At 43.4% G+C, this 15868-nt stretch overlaps 1 pseudogene; it reads left to right on the plus strand.

Moving 5' to 3' along the window:
• The window catches only part of LOC129523980 (NADH dehydrogenase [ubiquinone] 1 alpha subcomplex subunit 8-like), an 83982-nt pseudogene that overhangs the window by 54859 nt on the left and 13255 nt on the right, over positions 1–15868 (plus strand).

Genomic DNA, 15868 nt, shown 5'->3' on the forward strand with positions numbered 1-15868 from the left:
GTGTCTCTGTAGTTTTGCCTTTTCCAGAATGTAGTTTAGTTGGAATCATACAGCAAGTAGCTTTTTCAGATTGACTTATTCCATTTAGTAATATGTATTTAAGATTCCTCCATGTCTTTTGTGGCTTGACAGCTCATTTCTTTTTAGCACTGAATAATATTTCAATGTTTGGATATACTGTAGTTTATTTATCTACTCACCTACAGAAGGACTCACCTACTGAAGGACATCTCAGCTGCTTCCAAGTTTTGGCAGTTATGAATACAGCTGCTATAAACATTCATGTGCAGATTTTTGTGTGGATATAAGTTTTTCAACCCATTTGGATAAATACCAAGGAGAACTAATTGCTGGATTATATAATAAGAGTATGTTTAGTTTTGTAAGAAACTGCCAAACTGCCTTCTAAAGTGGCTTTACCATTTTGCATTTCCACCAGAAAGGAATGAGGGTTCCTGTTGCTCGACATCCTTGCCAGCATTTGGTGTGTCAGTGTTTTGGACTTTGGCCATTGTAATAGGTGTCTGGTGGTATCTCATTGTTATTGTATACACTATTTGATTACTGTAGCTTTGTTTTTGGCATCAGGAAATGTGAGACCTCCAACCTGGGCGCAGTGACTCACGCCTTTAATCCCAGCACTTGGGGAGGCCGAGGCAGGTGGATGGCCTGAGACCAGACTGGCCAACGTGGCAAAACCCAGCCTCTACTAAAAATACAAGAATTAGCTGGGTCCGCTGGCATGTGCCAGTAATCCCAGCCACTCTGGGGGCTGAGGCGGAAGAGAAAGAATCACTTGATCCAGGAGGCAGAGGTTGCAGTGAGCTGAGATTGTACCACTGCACTCCAGCCTGGGTGACGGAGGAAGACTCTTGTTTCAAAAAAAAAAAAAAAAAAAAGGAATTATGAGAACTCCACTTGGTTCTTTTTTTTTTTTTTCAAGATTGTTTTTGCTATTTGGGGTCCCTTGTAATTCCATATGAATTTTAGGGTGGATTTTTTTATTTTGAAAAAAAGTTATTGGGATTTTGATAGAGACTGCATTGCATCTGTAGACCATTTTGGGTAGTATTGACATCCTAACAATATTAACTCTTCCGGTCTATGAGCATATGATATCTTTCTGTTTATTTGTATTAATATCTTCTTTAATTTCTTTTACAAATATTTTATAGTTTTCAGTGTACAAGTCTTTCACCTTTTTGGTTAATTCCTAAGTATTTTATTCTTTTTGATGCTATTATAAATGGAATTCTTAAAAACATGTCCTTTTTGGATTGTTCCTTATCATGTATGAAACACAGTTGATTTTTATGTGTTGATTTTGTATCCTGCAACTTTGCTGAATTTGTTTATTACTTTTAATATTTTTCTGTGGAATCATTAGAGTTTTCTACATATGGGATCATGTCATCAACAAACAGATAATTTTGCTTCTTATTTTCTAATGTGGACACCTTCTATTTCTTTCTCTTGCCTATTCTGGCTAGAATTTATAATACTATGTTGATGTTAAATAAAAGTGGGCATCTTTGTCTTATTCCTGATCATGGAGGAAAAGCTTTAAAGCTTTTAGTGTTTTACCGTTGAGTATGATGTTAGCTGTGTAAGCGGACAGTTTTTAAAGGAGCTTAAAAAGAGGTAGGATTGTGAAATCCTGGGACTTAATTAAAATTATATCCCCCATATTCCTAGCACCTAGTCTGGCATATAATAATTACTGAGTGAATGGACACATTTTTAAAAATGGTAGTTTCTCAAAACTGAATGAGCTACAGGTGCCTCTAAAAGGAGGGGCAATTTGGTATTCATGAGGGTGGTAAGCATTGAAGAGTGATGAAAAAGGAGATAAGAGTCATTGGTTTGCCCGCTGACAAGGTGTTTTTTCCTCATTGTGGGCAACAAAGCAAAGCCACTTTACCCTTTGCTTGGATAGCCTGCTTAATTCTGGTTATTTTCTCCTTCTCTATATTAGCACTTAACAGCTAGAAGAAAATAACATATGTTGCATCTCATTGTATTTATGAGTACTGAATTAATAACTTACAGCCCATTGCATAAAAAGAAAATGAGCAAAATGCTGTAAATGATAGATAGAAGTTGTTAATGTGAGTAGAGTGTACAACATATGCCTCACTGTGCACGGCTTTGAAATAATGTGACTGATTTAAATGACTTGAGGCTGGCTTCATTTTAATGTGGAATGGATGGAAAGCATTGAGTCACCACCATTTCATTAGTAAGGCTATGTTCTTCCATTGGACCTTGGCCCCTCAACTTGAAGTAGATAAAAATTCTGATTACCTATAGTCCTAGAATGGGAAAATCAAAAGATTTTTATTTAATATGTTGGCATATCTATTCGTGTGCACTTTTAACAAGCAAATTCTGAATATGAACTAACATGGCCTCCCTTTTCTCCTTTAACAAGGTCATCTGAGTTACAGATTTAAAAAATATGTTCATTAAATGCAGAGCTTGTTGATAACTTTGAGAAGCAGCAGGATGTAGTGGAAAGAACAGGCCCTTTTGTCTCGGTGAGAAATTTTCTGGCTGCAAATAATTGAAACTCTATAGCTTGTGCCAAACAAGATTTTAGAAGACCAAAAAGGTGTTCTCAGGATACAAGGCTATCTTACAGGCTCACGCGGGTCTGAGGCCACTCAGTCTGAGTTTCTAGGGCCATGTTGTCTCATCTCTGCTTTCCCTCCCACACCTGCTCCTTTCTTGTCTCTCAGCAGACTGGCTGTCTCTGCTCCTGTGCACATAGCCAAGCACAGCTGCCCTGCCCTGGCTTTTTATCCCTGCCAGTTCAAGGGCCAGCAAGAGGCTGCCTGGCATCTCTGATTTCCAGATTCCTGGAAGAGAGAATCTGGTTATCTCATCTTGAGTCAGATGACCACTCCTGATTTGTTCATTTATTAATTCAGGAAGACTTTACGAGTTTTGGGAACTGTTTCAGGCACTGGGATTCATCTTACCCTCATGGAGAATATGTGTGTGTGTATGTGTGTGTGTGTGTGTGTGTGTGTGAGAGAGAGAGAGAGAGAGAGAGAGATAAAGGAAGAGGGACTCTGAAAGCTTATTCTTTCGGGCTCGGTTGAGGGTTGTAATTTTCAGAGGAAGGGATGTATGGGCTTGGAATTTGGATAGACCCGGACTCTAATCATGGTTCCTCCCCTTACCAGCTCTGTGTGACCCTTGGGCATGTTAAATTACCTCTGTCAGCCCCAAGTTTTGAATCAGCAAAATGGGAGTAATCCTTTATAGGGTAGTTATAAGGATTAAAGTGAAATGGTGCCTGCAAAGCCAGGAGTGTAGTATCTGCCACATGTAATCAGAGCTCTACCACTTGGAACAAGTCATTAAACCGGTTTGAATCTGTTTCCTCATCTGTAAAATGGCAAAGAATATCACTTACCTCATATGCATATTATAAGGATTAAACCATGGTAAGTACACCAGGGTGCCAGGAATTTGTACATAATGGATACTCAGTGTGGTCGCTGCTCTTCTTATTCTTATTGTGAGTCACATTTTTTCTCTTCTAGTTCCCATTTGGCTGGCGCTTGCCTTGTGACATCTACTGGCATGGAGTTTCATTTCACGACAATGACATATTCTCTGGTCAAGTGAACAAGTTTCCAGGTATCTGCTGTTATTGTTGACATTTAAACATGTTTCTAGGGCCAAGTCTCAGGTACACTCTTCTACTAAAACATGACAGTTATTTTTGAGATCAGATTTGAGGACTCTTAATTGGGAATTGCTGTGTTCACTAGCCATTAAGGGTTTAAGGATTGGAGACAGGCTTTTAAAGGTTCAAAGGCAGGCTTTCTTGGTCTAATGCCACTGGTGGAAGAACATGGTTTCCACTTTTTGGGTTATACATATAATATGGGGTTCTAATGAGAGGAATATATTCTGAAAATGAAAAAATAATAGAACATTTCATTCTTGCGGGAAACAAAAGCACCAAAATTCTAGGCATATGTCATAGAAATGGGGTATCAGCTTCCCTTTTCTTTAAGTATTATATTTGGAGGTACCATTTTTAAAACCAAATATACTGGTCTCCATATTAAGTACTACAGGCTGCACACAGCCTCTGCCTTTTACCTAATGACATTATCTCAGCAAGACTTATCCTGCAAGGAGAAATCTTAGTGCTAGAAAAGCATCATAGCCAGCACTAAGATATCCCTCTCACTCCACTACCAACCTCCCAATACAACTTTTTTGTTTTGCATTTTAATCTCTACCACTTTTCTGAGATGGAGTCTCACTTGGTCACTCAGACTGGAGAGCAGCAGCACGATCTTGGCTCACTGCAACCTCTGCCTCCCAGGTTCAAGCAATTCTCCTGCCTCAGCCTTCCGAGTAGCTGGGATTACAGGCCTGTACCACCATACCTGGCTAATTTTGTATTTTTAGTAGAGACAAAGTTTTGCCATGTCACGTTGGCCAGGCTGGTCTTGAACTCCTGACCTCAAGTGACCCACCTGCCTCAGTCTCCCAAAGTGCTGGGATTACAAGCGTGAGCCACTGTACTGGGTCTCTTCATTATTTTTGATGGCTGAATGAAGAGGATATTTAAGATGGTAGGACAGCTTAGGGAGAAGGAGCACTGGATTAAGCTGGGTATGATGCAGTCAAAGGGCCTTCCACTTATTTTTTAAAATGTTAATATATTACACAGACCATATTGTAATGCCATAATAAATACTTTCTAAAAAGAACATCACCCTGAATCCCATATCTCATTTAACAAAACAGCAGTATGAATATTTCTATATTTCCTCCCAAACCTTAAGCAAGTTTACTCATCCTTTTTGCATGGTTGCAGTCCTGGTGTAGTTGCCTAAATATAGGGTGTTTTCTCTTAGTATTTTATCAGTTTTACCTATTTTAAAGGGAGAATCAATTTACTCTTTCCTTGAAATTCTATCCCACGTCTTTAAGAAAACGCATTGCAGAAAACACAATAGCCATATGTTATACATGGGGTGGTAGTTATGCCACATCCACTAGGGGTTTTCACCTAAGCATGCGGTCTTACAAGTTCACTACCATAGGCCACACTTGGCTCAGATTCCCTTAGAAGGATACAGGGCAGGAAACACGGCTTGCTGGACAGTCAGTGTCAAGCATTTCTCTTCAGTGGAGTATTTGCAAGAGTTCCAGAGACTAGTCTCTGGCTCCTCAAGTGAAAGCTCGGGTGCAAAAGGACAAGATCCACATTGGTGGATATGAGTCTTTCTTGGCTTAGATGCCCCAAAGAAGCCAGTATCTCTTAGAACTGCTCCATAGTATGCCTTCTAAGGTCCCAGCAAGGGTCATATTAAGTTACAAGAATCATTGCACTCAGAAAAGCCTAGAGCTATGACTTTCTACTAGATATTTATGCAATTTACCAAATCAGGGATCATTTTAACCATATGCTTTGTTGCCTAGGAATTCAGCTAACATTCTACCTTCATTGTTTTCTAGGGGAACTGAGATAGAAAGTTAACCCAAGGTCAAATTTATCCTTAGAGAAGGAGAAAGGGTTTTGTTACAGAACAAGAGTAATTCTTGCAGCCAGAGTTCTTGCCCAACAGTTTAATGGGATAGCTATTATTTTTTGTGTCTTGCTGCTCAGAAAAGGATGCTTTGTGATGCCACTTAAAGGACTTATTAGGATATTGGGAGAATACAGTTTGGAAGAGAAAACGCTTTGAATGAGGACAGAGTTCCTAAGACATGAATCATCAAATGAGGCTTCATTTACATTTTCCCCATTTGCTCATGCCTCATCTAGTGGCTCAGAGTAGGAAAGAAGTAGCTATAGATCTACATTTGGAATACAAATTAGAAATATAGAATGAAGTACCCACAAAGGATTAGTTTTATAAAGGTGATAGAATGATATTCATTCCAAAGAAGCAAGTTTGCCCCATCCCATATTCCACATGCTGGTGATTGGAACATAGACTTTTCCACATTACTAACAGAAATTAATTAGTTCTAATGACAAAGCAGGCTCTTGAACCTCTAGGCAGAGGAACAGTGCTGCCACACCCTCTACCCTGTGAAAGGTAGTAATCCCCAGCAGAGCGGTAATTCCAGAACAGTCTGTCCTCTGATACCAGTTTGTGTCCAAGCTTATCTTCTGTCTCTCATATATCTCATTATTCTAAAATGCACTTTCTATGCATTGTATATTACTTAGGGTAAGTTCTAGTGGATATCCCAGGCAAGTATAAACGCTTCATGTGCTGGGTCAACTGAGAATGGATATATACAGATGGAAGTGATTAATTTTGTTTGTGTCAGCACATTAGATTTTAGTCACTTTTCTATGGGTAATTTCCTGGTTCAAATTACATTATTATATTTTGGCTGATGAATTAAGACTTTCTATGAAAATAATCTGATTTAGATACGTCTAAAGAAAGTAGATTATTAGATATGTCTACTTTCTTTAGATGTATCTAAATCAGACATGTCAGATTAGACATATCAGATTTAGCTTTAAGAAAGTCCAAAACTGTCCATTCTCAGGTTCTGAGCAGGTCTTTTGCTGAGTTTCAGGGTCTGAGATGTATGGCATCACATGGCAGGTGGTACCTGAGAGCCCACCTGAGGAGGGGGCTTTCTGCTGGAGAGGGAGGGAGCTTCAGTGAGGAACCTGTGGGGACAGCCATCTGTCAAGCATTGGTCTGGGCTCTGGGGCTATAAAGACACAGAGAAAGGCATGTAAAGAGAGAAGACAAATACAGCCTAGGGGCTATGCTGGAGGAAGCTGGAATGCTGTGGGGGTCTGGAGCAAGGGCAGGCAACCTAACCCAGATTTGCCCAGGGAGCAGCAGGGTGAGAGCTCCTGGAGAACAGGACTGGCATGGAAACTGAGCCTCCAGGATGGATGGGCCTGATCCCCATGCCAAACAAGGGAGCAGAGTTGGTGCAAAGACAGAATGCCTTCAGCATATTGCTCGTTCAGCGAAGGGCAAGTGGCCCACCGTGGTTAGAGGGCATCGAGTGAGCAGGGCAGGGGAGGGGTGATGAGTAGGAACCCAACTACAGCATTGTTAGAGCCTGAAGGTCATGGGGAGCCACTGAGGAATTTTTAAGCCAGACAGTGACACGGGTCAGCTTGCATGTTAGCAAGATCAGCCAGAGGGACACATTAGAAATGAGATGGCTCAGAGAAGAAACAGAGATGTAGCTCAGAGTCTGCTGCAGCATCCACCCAAGAGATGAATGAATTAGTGGCAATCAGAATAGAGAGAACAGGATGGATCTGAAAGGATTTATTTGTTGTTTGGTGGTTCTAATGTGTTTTTGCCAAGAATTATTGTTATAAATAATATTTTGATTGAATAGCGCTCCAAGTATAGCTCAGTTTTAGTTTGTTTTGTTTTACATTAACTGGGTTAAGTAGGGCTGCATGGGCAAACCTGAGATTGAACTGTTATGCTGTCAGTTAACTTGAATGGGATGAGACCCACCAGGCCTTGAGACTCCAGCGTAGCAGACAGGAAAGCCCAGGCCTCAGAAGGAGGGACGGGAGGTAAGCCCTTGGTGTCAGAAACTCCCACCTGAATTAGGAGGTTTTCCCAATCGATAGGGGAACTGCCCTCATAGGGACATCTAGGGATAGACCTTATTGAGAAACCTAGGTGGGCAGTCAACCTCAAAAGGAGCTGTTAGGTAGCAGGACCCCAGACACTGGGCGAAAGTCACAGACAGGAGGATTCCAGCCCTTGCAGGGTGGGCTTGAGGGGAACAGAGCAGAGGTTGGAGAGAGGAGGGGCATTGGAGAGAACAGAGAAAAGGACGCAGCTCTGCATTGCTAAGGCAGCCACTCAGGCTCCAGGAGCAAAAGATAAGGTCACCAATATTTGGATACAAGCAATAGAACACCGGAAAAATGGGTAAAATCCTTCTTATCTGATTGGAATACAAAGTCTAGGTCAGACTTTTAGCAGAAGGGAGCTGGGGGTTAGACCTAGAGCTTCTATCTCAGTTCAGAATTGGTCCTAGAGCCCAGGGAGGGGACACAGATGATGAAGGGTCAGGTGCTGCAGCTGCTTAGGGAAAGGGGACAGGGCCTGGAGCCAGTAGGGCCTGAAGTCAGCAGAGCTGGCCATGACCTTCCTTCTCACAGATTTACTCTGGGAACGCGTGCCCTGGATCAGCTAGAAACCCTGCTATGCTTGTCAGGGTCATAATGGAGAAGATGCCACTCCCACACCTGTCTCTGAGCCACCTCCAGAGGTGGAGATGCCAGAAGCTTCCATGTGGGTTCTAGTGAGGGGCCAGAAACTCTTTCCCCGGTGGCACTGGATAGGAGTACAGCTTAGATATGGAGGAGCAAAGGTTTGGTGCTAAGTGGATTGAGAGAAGTCTATACGCATCCCTCCTGGAGACAGGCATTCAGGCAGGTTTGGAGTGAGCTGCCTCCGGCCTGCAGGCAGGAAGTGCCTGGCTTCCAGGGGTGCTTCTTAAGTTGGCCATTTTCAGTAGAAAACTGCCTGGAGACATGAAGGTAAACTTGGAAACATCTATTAGCTGGTGTGGGGCCTGATGATGCACATTACAGAAGGAGCCATTGCCAATATTAAATGAATATTGACTGAATTTGCTGGACATAGATTTTCACAAAACTTTTCTGGAGCACCCAGACTGCCCTCAAGTACCCACAGCTCTCTGTGTTGTGTGAGCCCTTCTGACCTGCTGAGGGATTTTGGAAGAGAACATTCCCCCGGCACAACGACTTTAAAGTGCAGAAAATACCACAACACTATTTGGTCAGGAGGCATCCTCTACATGGAGTAAGGTGCTGTATTACAGTTAGTTATGAAGGCTTTAAGTTCAATACGGTAACTAAAATGTTAGTAAACCTCAAGCAAAAGGATTCCAAAAAAGTTGAAGTTTTGCTTTGTTTACTTTATGGTCAGCTCTAGTGTTTATAATGCAACAATTCTAATTTCGAGGGAGAATAAAAGGAAATAGCTGTGATTTTCCAGACTCCCTTCTTGGGAAGCTCAGAACAGTGTCCTCAGTGAGTTTTCTTGACTATTGAACAGTCTGTGTTAGAGCACAGTTTATTAGTGCTTTTTAAGCTCCTTTATTTCTTACTTAATCCTTCCCTACATCCTTCTAAACAACAACTAAGACCTGGGCACTGATGTCTTGAAGCTGGGATCTTTAGATTTATTGCACTTTTTAATATGCTGATGGAAGCAAGAAGTTGGTTCTTAAAACTTTCCTTCCCAGATGTTTACCCTTTTCTTCCTGAACGTGGGAATTTAGAGGAAACTCATTCATTCTGACTGCCCATTTGGAATGTGTGATAATTTGGGCATGCCAAGCTGACATGGAACTTTGTATTTTCTATTAAAAATAGCTTTGCCAAGCACATTTCTAGTATCAGTAATGGAACTGTTTGGTCTCTTTCAGGGTAAAGGCCATTTGTAGCCGCCATTTTTGGCAATGATATTTGTCTTAAGAAACAAGCATGATAGCCGGGTGCGGTGGCCACGTCTGTAATCCCAGCACTTTGGGAGGCCGAGGTGGGTGGATCACCTGAGGTCAGGAGTTCGAGACCAGCCTGGCCAACATGGTGAAACCCCTTCTCTACTAAAAATACAAAAATTTGCTGGGCATGGTGGTGCACACCTGTAATCCCAGCTACTCAGGAGGCTGAGGCAGGAGAATTGCTTGAACCTAGAAGGCGGCAGTTGCAGTAAGCCAAGATCATGCCATTGCACTCCAGTCTAGGCAACAAGAGCGAAACTCTGCCTAAAAAGAAAAAGAAAAAGAAATAAGGATGATGCCAGGCATAGTGGCTTACACCTGTAATTCCAGGGCTTTGGGAGGCCAAGGCAGGTGGATGGCTTGAGCCTAGAAGTTCGAGACTAGCCTGGGCAATAGTGAGACCCTATCTCTACAAAAACAAAAACAATACAAAAATTAGCCAGGCATGGTGGCACACACCTGTAGTCCCAGCTACTCGAGAGGCTGAGGTGGGAGGATCCCTTGAGCCTGGGAGGTGGAGGTTGCAATGAGCTGAGATCATGCCACTGCACTCCAGCCTGGGCATTAAAGCAAGGCTGTGTTTCAAAAAAAAAAAAAAAGAAAAAATGAAATAAACATGCTAAAATTGATAATAATTTTTACCTATTTGCTTAAAATTTGCTACAATATATAGTACTCAGTTTCTTCTCTTGTCAGAGTTACTAATGATGTTACAAGAAAGAAAATCCACCAATCTTTTTTTTTTTTTGAGACGGAGTCCTACTCTGTTGCCCAGGCTGGAGTGCAGTGGCTCGATCTTGGCTCATTGCAAGCTCTGCCTCCCAGGTTCACGCCCCCACCATTCTTTTAATGTTTTATAACAGTGAGACATTTCAATTCCCTCTGGGCAAATTAATGAGATAGGATCAATGTCAGTGTCAGTCCTTATAACTGAGGAACTCCTACAGATTGCATTTTTTCCCTTGAAGTATAAATTATGGTATTCTTTTTATTTCCTGTCCTTCATTCAAGGAGACAGATTTTATGCTGAAAGATGTGTATTTTCCTATTCCATGCCTTTAATACTCATGAAACAGTAAAAGAAATAAACTTAATTAAACCTCTCATAATGTAACCAGAGTCCACTAGATGATATTCTCTAAGGTACAAAATGGAAGGAATCCCAGAAGCACGTAAGGTGGTCCCAAATTAAAGAAGGTATTAAATTTTAAGTGCAAGATATAAAGCTTCCCTATTCATTACCTAAGGGGGTGACAAAGAATAAAAGAATAAACTAGGTGAAAACTCATTCCTTCAAACTGATGCTTCATTTTTATAAAGAGAAAAGAACACCCGTCCGTTACCTCAAGTTTTTCATTAACTCAGTAGTTCTTTCCAAACCATGAGTCACCGCTGTGGGGAACAACTCAGACCTTTTTTAAAAATCCTGCCTGAAAAAGAGAATATGTCGGGTGGGTGGTTTTAAAAGTCCCACATAATGGCTGTTTTATAGCTAGTAGCCCACTGTTGTTAAAACCTCACAGCGTCTCTTCTCCCCAGGCATGACGGAGATGGTGCGTAAAATTACTCTGAGCAGAGCAGTGAGAACCATGCAGAATCTCTTTCCTGAGGAGTACAACTTCTACCCTCGCTCATGGATTCTGCCTGACGAGTTCCAGCTCTTTGTTGCTCAGGTAGATGGCACTCCGTCCCCATGACCCCTGAATTATATTATGGTTGCAACTGTGTCCTGGGTCCTGTGTGCTGGGAGCTGGGACAGGGGGTCCCAGGGAGCTACGACTAAGGGAGCATCTTAGCAGTACACAGTAGGTGTTGGCGGCTATCAAAACAGCTTGCAGAGTTGAACGAGTAGGGTGACAGGTAGGTAAACTGAAGAAACAGGTCTTGACACAAGGAGACAGCCCTAAGGCGGATATCAGAGCTGGATCATGGAGTCAGGACGCTGGGGAGCCAGGGAGCCGGAGCCGGAGCAGGTGGTTGGGCCCCCAGGTAGGATGGGGCCGCTGGGGGAATCCTGGAGCCGTGGCCTCGCCGGCTTCCTGTGGCCTGAGATGTGGGAGGTCAGGCTCTGTTTAAAGGCCAGGGAGCAGGTCTGACAAACTCATGGGGAACCTTTTTAGTGTTTTGCTTTAAACTTGTTCCAGAATCAATTGTCAAGTGACCCATTCCATCTCGAAGCACCAGGTTTGAGCACGTAATACACTGGAGCCCTCACCACTGATTGTGAAGTGGAACTCAGAATTGCCATTTTTGTTAGCCTTTTAACAGTTTCATTTAGGATCCCTTCAAAGCCTTTGTGTACAAGTTTCACAGTCTGTCCCATAACTCTGGGGTAACTATACAACCAATGCCTGTCTAATTGTGATAAGGCTAACACCATTTACTGTTCCTGCTATGTTCCAGGCTTTGTGCTAGAAGTTTAACATTTTTTATTTATTTTTATTTTTGTGTTTTTGAGATGGAGTGTTGCTCTGTTGCCTAGGCCAGAGTGCAGTGGTGCGATCTTGGCTTACTGCAGCTTCCGCCTCGTGGGTTCAAGCCATTCTCCTGCCTCCGCCTTCTGAGTAGCTGGGACTACAGGTGGGTGCCACCACACCAGCTTTTTTTTTTTTTTTTTTTGTATTTTTTGTATTTTTGGTAGAGATGGTGTTTCACCATGTTGGCCAGGCTGGTCTCGAACTCCTGACCTCAAGCGATCTGCCCGCCTCAGCCTCCCAAAGTGCTGGGATTATAGGCATGAGCCACCACGCCCAGCCCACATTATTTCTTTTAATCTTCACAGCAATCTTGTGAGGCTGGTTTTATTATTATCCCCATATTATGGATGAGGAAACTGAGGCTTTGAAAAATTTAGCAACTTGCTTGAGAAGTAAGGTTTGAAACCTAGAGCTATTTCCAAGGCATATGCTTTCTATAGTCTATTTTATTGCCTCTGTATTGTTTTGGTTTTAATATTGAATTATAAAACTTGTAATAAAATTATCATTTACTAAACACAAAAACAGCTTGAAGTGATAATTTTTAAAGGAAGTTTTCTCTGAGATGGTGGTCACATGGGTTTATATACATTGCTTAAAATTCACCGAACTATTAACTTAAAATGGGTGCATTTAATTGTATGCAAGCTATGCTTCAATAAAGTTAATTTTAAAAGATAACTCTCAGCTGTTCCTCATAATTACCCCCCCCAATGTCTCTCTTCTGTGGCTCTGCTCATGCTGTTGTTGCTATGTGGAATACCTTTCCTTCCCAGCTTTGCATCCAACTACAGTCATGAGTCACTTGACGGGCACACATTCTGAGAAAAGTGTCATTGGGTGATTTCATCATTGTGCCAACACCATAGAGTGTGCTTACACAAACCTAGATGGTATAGGCTCCCACACATCCAGGCTATATGGTATAGCCTATCGCTCCTAGGATACAAACCTGTATAGCATGGTACTGGACTTAATATTGGTAAGTCTTTTTTGTATCTAAACATAGAAAGGGGAAAATACTGTATAAAAGATGAAAAATGATACACCTATGTAGGATACTTCCCTCCACTCCCCACCGTCTCAGGCGAAAGGGTTTGGGGTCAGATATGTTTACCCTCCACCCTCACCATCTCAGGCGAAAGGGTTTGGGGTCAGGTATGTTTATCCTCCACCCCCACCATCTCAGGCGAAAGGGTTTGGGGTCAGGTATGTTTACCCTCCACTCCCCCCGTCTCAGGCGAAAGGGTTTGGGGTCAGGTATGTTTACCCTCCACTCCCCACCGTCTCAGGCGAAAGGGTTTGGGGTCGGGTATGTTTACCCTCCACCCCCACCGTCTCAGGCAAAAGGGTTTGTGGTCAGGTATGTTTACCTTCCACTGACTTTTCAACTTCCGGCTCCTTCATTGCTCCAAAATCCTAACTACCGCAAGGAAAAAACACACAGAGAGGCCGCAGCACAGAATCAAGAGACATGCAAGATTAAACTACACGCCTGACCACACATGAACCCTGGCAGCATGGCACAGACACAGTGAGAGACACGAACATGGGGTCAAGCCCACGCATACGGTGACCAAAGGAACTCCCAGCTTGGTGGCTCCCATTATCCCAAGGGCCTGCACCGAAGCAGGTGAAACCCACAAGGGCCCTGCACCTATGTCCACTGAGGCATAACCTGTGAACCAAGTCCCACATGAGGGTGTGGGTCCCCCAGAGTACACTCAGAGCCACTTGGGAGCATCAGGGAACACACCCACTTGGGTGACCAGAGCTTGGTTGAAGACCCAGCTGTGCTGTAACCAGCATTGAGGCTGGATTTTCACCCCAATCTTCAGGCTGCAAAGCCGACATGCATTCCACAGTGGCAACCCACCTCCTGCTTTGGCCTAGAGCTACTCTGCATCTGGAAGCTGATGGACAGTGAGAGTTAGCCTCATCAGTGATAGGAAAAAATGAGCCCAGAGTCCCCCTGGGGGTGCCTGTGGGGCTGAGAGAGGCTCTGGAGGGAGGTGGATGAAGTCCAGATCTGGAATTCCGCACTCCCGCCTCCTGAGCTGCCAGGACTCTGGACTGCTGCCCTCAGCAGGAGTTGAAGCAGTAGGACCACCCACGGTTCTGCCTGAGGTCACCCTCTGTTCTTGGTGGCCCTGGCAATCAGAGTCCCAGGCACTGGTCACCTTTCATTCACTCATTTATTTATTTAAGACAAAGTGTTGCTCTGTTGCCGAGGCTGGAGTGTAGCGGCACCATCTTGGCTCACTGCAACCTCCACTTCCTGGGTTCAAGCAATTCTCCTGCCTCAGCTTCCCAAGTAGCTGAGGTTACAGGCACGCACCACCACATCCAGGTAATTTTTGTATTTTTAGTAGAGACAGGGTTTCGCCATATTGGCCAGGCTGATCTTGAACTCCTGACCTCAGGTGATTCACCTGCCTCAGCCTCCCAAAGGGCTGTGATTACAGGCGTGAGCGACTGGGCCCGGCCACCTTTCTTCTATTCACAGTCTGCCCCTCGTTTTATTGCTTGACTGTTTAACTTACATCTGCCAGGCGAAGAGTCAGAGCCCTGGCATTGGGAAGTGGTCAACTCATGGGTTGGTAAAAATAATTTACCAACAATAGTATAGGTTTGAAAAAGGAAAGTTTATTAGAAAGGAATCACACTGCAAAAGGGTGCAGTGGGGTGCCTTATTGAGAGAGGATTGAGCATGCCGCAGTGAATTTTCCTTAGGAGCATTTATGGAGCTTAAGAGGGGAGCTTGAGGGTAATTTGGGACACATTAGCCACGTAGGTTATAATAATGATTACATTTGTAGACGTTTTGGTGCCTTAATGTAAGCAAGCATTGCAAAATGAGTTTCCACATGGCATTTCAGAGATGTATGGACATTTTAGTTACTTATAAAAGTTGAACGAGGCCTGGAACCAGATGCCGACTTTAGATACTAGAGAAGTTTAATTATTATTCCCAGGGAAGGAGTTTTGCCTCCGGATGGCCTGTTTGATGGTCACCAGGGGGTCTTTGCTCCCTTCCAAATTCCGCAAATTAGGAGTTTTTTACTCCATTCTCTGTTCAGTGGTCACCAGGTGACTTTTACTCTCCTCAGCAACTGCCAACCTTTCTAGACTGTAAATCTTCCTGAAAGCAGGGATCATATTTGTAGTAGTCCATTCTCACACCACTATAAAAAACTGCCCAAGACTGGGTAATTTATTAAGGAAAGAGTTTTAATTGACTCACAGTTCCCCATGACTGGGGAGGCCTCAGAAAACTTACAACCATGGTGGAAGGGGAAGCAAATATGTCCTTGTTCTCATCGTGGCAGGAGAGAGAAGTGCCAGCAGGGGAAATGCCAGACATTTATAAAACCATCGGATCTCATGAGAACTCACCCACTATCATGAGAACAGCGTGGGGGAAACTGCACCCGTGATCCAATTATCTCCACCTGGTCCCGCCCTTGATATGTTGGGATTATTACAATTCAAGGTGAGATTTGAGGGGGGACACAGAGCCAAACCATATCAATATCTGAGCCACCTCTGTATCATTCACATGCATTGCCCCATCGACCCTCAGGACACCCCTTTGAGGCTGAGTTAGCATCTGTCCCCAGGGATAATAGGAGGCCTCAGAAAGCACACATGGAGGCACCGGACAGACCTGGAGCTGGTTCCAGCTCCTCCACTCCTTAGCTGGTGTCTCTTTGTGCAGATTAGTGAAACTCTAAACTCCTCTTTTCTCTTGGGGGTCAGGCGCTGATGTGGAAAGGAGACATAGCAAAGGCTCAGAGTAACTACGTGAGCGACTGTTGTCATGTCCTCATTGATATGACAGGAGGAAACAGGCTTAGTGGAAGGCTTGT

This window comes from Gorilla gorilla, chromosome 1, assembly GCF_029281585.2.
Source record: "Gorilla gorilla gorilla isolate KB3781 chromosome 1, NHGRI_mGorGor1-v2.1_pri, whole genome shotgun sequence".
Taxonomy (NCBI): Eukaryota; Metazoa; Chordata; class Mammalia; order Primates; family Hominidae; genus Gorilla; species Gorilla gorilla.